This window comes from Halyomorpha halys, unplaced genomic scaffold, assembly GCF_000696795.3.
Source record: "Halyomorpha halys isolate HHAL.00 unplaced genomic scaffold, Hhal_1.1 Scaffold73.1, whole genome shotgun sequence".
NCBI classification, from domain to species: Eukaryota; Metazoa; Arthropoda; class Insecta; order Hemiptera; family Pentatomidae; genus Halyomorpha; species Halyomorpha halys.
In genome coordinates this window covers 587,362-593,237 of record NW_027104949.1, presented here as the reverse complement: position 1 = coordinate 593,237, position 5,876 = coordinate 587,362, and the positions used below count along the sequence as shown (strand labels likewise).

At 31.2% G+C, this 5,876-nt stretch overlaps 1 protein-coding gene across 2 annotated transcripts in view; it reads left to right on the top strand.

The window, feature by feature from the left end:
- Positions 1-5,876, top strand: part of LOC106692827 (solute carrier family 2, facilitated glucose transporter member 5) — a 127,077-nt gene that overhangs the window by 28,649 nt on the left and 92,552 nt on the right. Inside the window, exon 1 of one of the 2 annotated variants that reach the window (XM_067046449.1) lies at positions 2,683-2,807. The exons of the other annotated variant lie outside the window; for it this stretch is intronic. The gene's annotated coding sequence lies outside the window, so the exon portion shown is untranslated. Of the gene's footprint in view, positions 1-2,682; positions 2,808-5,876 lie in introns of those variants that run through there. 2 annotated transcript variants of the gene reach the window in all.

Below are 5,876 nucleotides of genomic sequence, written 5' to 3'. Positions count from 1 at the left end.
CTAGAACAAGGTTGAGTTTCAACAATGGCGTTGTGATTTTCTACAGCTATGCTGAATTTGTTAGTCTCTGTTGTTTTTGAATTTTCTGAAAAATGATACATTATATTTGCCTGGACTGCAACATCCTTTTTATCGTTATTTTTATTTTTTGTGATTTCTGCGAATGTTTTCATAGCCTTTCAATATTTCATAGAAGCCTTTCCTAAATGAGATCAATTGTTAAATTGTAATTAATTAATTGAAGTTTTTATAATTTTAACAATGGAAAAAATTAACGTAATTAATAATTAAATTAACTATAAATTATTTCATATTTCCCCCCTAATAAAGGGATCAAAACTAGGGGATAGGAAGCCTTTGTCAATCAAGTTGTGATATTTTAGCACGGAAAAGGGGGATTAAACAAAAAAATTATTAAATTTATATATAACTGTAATTGTAGCAGTGCTTTATTAATTATTAGCTAAAAAAATTAATAAATAATTTTTATTAAGTTAATAATTTTTTTCACTTCTTATTGGAGGGGTGGGGGGGGGGAGCGGCTCCCTCTGGGTACGCCCATGGGTTTAATAAATAGATATTAGGTGCAGGGAAGGCAGAAAGAGATAAAGAGGTAGAAGGGAAAGGAGTGGGTGTTTGAAATAGGTAGAGGGCATAAAAAATGGCGGCAAGTCTAATGTACTATTAAGTAGGTTATGGCGTTTATCTATAAAATAAATTTACAAAATGTTAATATCTACTTGTTCGAATAAATGTTTTGAAAACATCTGAAAAACTACTACTCCTACGAAGATAAATGTCATAAACTAGTTTATAGTACATGAAACTAGCTTTAATTTGAGTGTAGGCAGACATCTGTTGTCCTAAATACTTTCGGAGAGTAGCCGTTTGTCATGGTTACGGACCGTGGCTAGAATGAAAATATTGTCGGAATTAAATGAGTGGTTTAATAAATAAGAATGTTCAGACAGTTTGAAAGCAGTATAGTTATAGGAAGAGAAGGTTTTTGGTTTCGCCAATGTAAGAGGAAATGCAAAGGATACGGTATACAACATGAGAACGGTATTGTTGAGGAATAGGATCCTAAAGAGATAAGAAAGTTTGTTGTGGGATCTGAAGGCAAGTCGGAGGTTGGGAATAGAGGAATGTAAGTAATAATAATGATAATTATAATAATAGTAATGAAGGTCAATAGCCAATACCTCCAATCGCTCTCTACATACCTCCTTCCGATAATGCCCCTCCAAACCCAATTCTACTGAATCAGTTTTAACGCAATCCTCCCATCTACGTTTCGGCCAACCCCCCGGACGTTTACCCGTAGGTTGAGTTTTTAATAACATTTTAGGGATCCGCTCGTTACTAAGCCCTACAACCTTACACGCCCATCTTATACGCCGCAATGCTATAACTTTAATTATATTTACCGGCTGTAGTTTCCTTAATTTAGTGTTTTGTAGTCATCTAAATACTCCTGTTAATTTATTCTTTTTTGGTCTGAATACGAGGAACGTAAGTATTTATGAAAAATAAAAATAGTTAATTATTCTGTGACTAGGACATATAGTTCTCTTTAGAACAATTATAAGGTAATTTAAATTTTACAATAACATATATTGGCCAAAAACAGTGTGGCCGCACTTATATTAAAATTTTATATAAATAATTTTAGATACAGAGAAAAAAAAATTACAAAAAACTTACTTACTAAATACATAAAAAACCAAACAAAAAGGCAGTTACAAATTATCTGTACTATAATAATGTTGGATTAGTAGAAGGTAGTTAAATAAAATGGTTTTAAACGAGGGAAGGGTTGTTACATGACGTATATTAGAAGAAATGGTGTTCCAGTAAAATGCAGCTCGGGTAAAAAAATGATAATGATGAATGATATGTTTGAATGTTATCAGAAATAAAGGGATATAAGATAGTGATCTGTATAAGGGGGCGTTAAGTAATTATGGAGAATTCGGTGAATAGGGGGTACGATTTTTATGATTGTAAATTAGTGTGTCAATGATTTTGGGAAGAAAGTTATTGTTTAAAAATATCTGTTTAATACGGAAAGAATTGCTATCATGGAAGTGTGTGGAAATTGAAGAGAGATAAAATCAGCCTTAGTTTTTGTGTTCAGCCCTGATGAAGGCCTGGAAATGAGGTCGAAACGTCGGCACAAATAAACTAAGTTTTGTTTATTTGTGTATGATTACTGACCGCACTCCTCATCATATTCTCCTCGTATCGAATCTACCGGTAACAGCTTATTAAAATATATATAGTGGATTTGTTCATAGATTTGGTTATGTAAGTGCTAAAATAAGTTTGAAATATATGCATTTTATATTTAATTATAAAACCAATGTTAGTTATATAAGCAAACCACAACATCATTAGTATTTTTTTAAAAATAAAATCTATGTATTCTAAACTTATTTTAACTCTTACTTAACCATACATTTATATATGTATTTTATTTTATACCAGATCGGCCTGGTGGGCCTTACATGGTTGATATAATCCTACGTTTGATTGAACCATCTGTAAAGTTATCCTAAATTGATATTGATGTTAAAATGATTACTCTACTCTTAAAAGATTTATAGCAATAAATCGGTGCAGATTCGATAGTTTATCGAAAGATATGGTATCAACTTCGATTATTAGTCCATCTGGAATTCTGCTAGTATCGCCTAGCTTTCAAGATAAATTGCAAATCGATACTGCTTTGTTCCGCAGAGAGGCAGTTTGGATTCTTTCTTTGTCAAGTGTTTACAATACGCTCAACTCATGGCAGGATGTCCAAGGTAATTTTTGCTAGTAAAACATTACGCTCAAAACTTATCTACCTAGTAACATAAAACATAATGGAATAGATAAAGTGCATTTTCAAGGTTCTGTTTTGTAGTTTTCCTTTTTACGTTTTTCACAATAAGTACGTAAGTTTTTTTTTCTATCATAAAGTATTAGCTTCTAGCTATAAATAAGTTTAGTTATTTGAATCATGTGGTATATAAACGTATATATTGTAATATTTATTTTTAAATAATGATTATATTAAGGGTATTCATGATGAGTTAAATGTAAAAAGTTTTAACAAGCTAAATGTTAGAAGTATAGGATTGTGAGCTGCCTAATTTAAGGTCCATGTTGTATGTTAAATGCTATAGAGCTCCTAGCATAGATGTTTCAGTGACACTATTAATACATCATTTTATCTAAATTTTCGACTTATTTAAAAATTGGAAAACTTTCATTTTTAAAAGCGATTACCCATTTAACAGCCAAAAATTAAAAAACAGATACTTACTATTTTACTTGGGATGGTTTAAAATATCTAATTTCAACTGTTTCGATAACATCCTTATTTAGAATGGACATCCACAACTTACTTTATTACAGTTTTAAAAACGTCCAAAACAAAAAAAAAATTAAGGGCAGGGAATTAGGCCACGCTTCTTGAAGGCAACTTTGTGTTTAAGTTTATCGGATAGGAAGTTGAAGAAATAAGAATTTCGGAAATTAATGTTATGTAGTTATCTGCTAAACCGTCATTTTAAACCCGTGAGGAGAATGTATTAGTTGTAGTAAATGGTATTTCTAATAATTTGATTAATGAAAATTTATTCAGCCTTTGTCGAGAAATTAATGCTTCTTTCTCTGTCCTGTTATCTCATTTCAATCTGAATATTAAGGATCCCAAAATATTACTGTTCTAAATTCTAAAAAAAAGTAAGGACTAAATATAAAATTTAATTAACTTTTTCAATTAATGTTTTCTAGGAACAGTTAATAAAAAAATAATTTCTTTTAAGAAAAACATTAAAATATAAAGTTTGATTTAAATAAATAATTGTTTCTAACTAATATAAACGAAAACTTTGGTTATTAAATCAACATTCTTCTGAACAAATTCTCGAAGAGTACTTATATAAATGGTGTTGCTCTTGTAACGCTATGAATCGTACTCACTGTTAACATTGTGGGGCTAGTAATTAGATTGTTGAATATAATATAACTCATTTTCATTACAGATGATTACTGTCTAAACACTTGATAGTAAGAATTTGCAAGGCATTTGAAGATTCCACAACTCCTTGTGTGGGCATCATATTGGTATTATCTAGGAGAAGTAGTAGGTGGTGGAGGTTTGTGAAAACAACAATATCAGTAAAATAACAAATCGGAAAAAATATATACATATTAGAAACCAGAATTTTTAACTTTCTTCTAGAACGTGAGTACTTTTTTTTTTATACCCCTTCCTGGTTATTTCTGCATACGGTGGGTGGGGGGAGGTTTATCTTGAGGAGACCAACCTATTCTAACCATGGTGGGGTGTCAAGTTTTTTGTTTTTTGGGATCGCCACTAAATGAAAAAGTCAACGCCCCAGATTCGAACCGGCGCCGCCCGTAGTCGCAAGTTAAGACCACCTGAGCTATGGACGGTCCAGAGCGTGGGTACTATTTGACCTCTGACCCGTATCCATGTCTAAGTTATATCTACATCAAAAATGGGCAATGTACTGCTATATTTCATTGAACCCATTCCTAAATGAGATAAATTGTTATTAATTAATTAAAAGTTCTTCATTTTGTGGGACCGCCACTCAATGAAAAAAGTCAACGTCCTAGGCCGGATTCGAACCGGCACCGTCTATAGACATCAAATTGGTAAGACTGTCTTAACCACTGAGCTAAGGGCGGCCCCTAAAAGTTTTAATAATTTTAACAATGGAAAAATTAATTATATTATAATTATAACAATTAATAATTAAATTAACAATAAATTATTTCATATTTAGCGCTTACAAAAAAAAGGCGAGGGAGTGACAAACCTCACCCTATGAAAACTACGTCATGAAACGCAAGGTGGATATTTCTAAAGTATATCGAGCGAGGCCTTGGACCTCCTCGGTATGTCGCGCCAATAATAATAATATATACACAATTATAGTTATAGAAGTGCTTTATTAGTTATTACAATTATTTGCTAGAAATAATTTTTTATTTATTAAATTAATAAGTTTTTTGCACTTCTAGGAGTGGGGGGAGGGGAAGCTACTCTCTCTGGGTAGGGTTCCTATGGGTTTAATAATAATAAATATTAAGTTGAGGGAAAGAAAGGGAAGACAGAAAAGGATAAAGGAGTGGATTTTAAAACCGTCTTTATTGTACAAGAGCTTGGATGAAAAAAAGGCAGCTATATCACCCCATTTTGGATTACATTAACGAAAACTATGAACAATAACTAATCAAAATTGATGAATCTGCCAACTATAGGTAGGGGGAATAAAAAACTGTGGCTAGTTTTATGTACTATAAAGTAGTTTATGACGTTTATCTTCGTAGGACTGCTAGTGTTTATATTTTCCTAAATAAATTTACAAAATATTAATATCTAGTTGTTAGGATAAATGTTTTGAAAATATCTTAAAAACTACTACTCCTACGAAGATAAATGTCAGAAACTACTTTATAGTTCATCAAATTAGCTTTAATTTGAGTGCTAATAGACATCTATACGTCACATAGTTCCTGAGATATAGATTTCTCGTTGTTCGGATAAGTGTTTTGAAAATATCTTAAACACTACTACTCCTACGAAGATAAATGTCAGAAACTACTTTATAGTTCATCAAATTAGCTTTAATTTGAGTGCTAATAGACATCTATACATCACATAGTTGTAACAGTAACTGTTAATTTTTAAACTTTCTCACTTTGTAATTATATATATCTTTCTCACCTTGTAACATTGTAAATATGTTAATAGTAATGTACTAACTTTGTAATTTCAGTGTAAATGACCCTAGTGGTCGAAACACTTAAATAAATAAAACAAAACAAAACATCACATAGTTACTGAGATATAT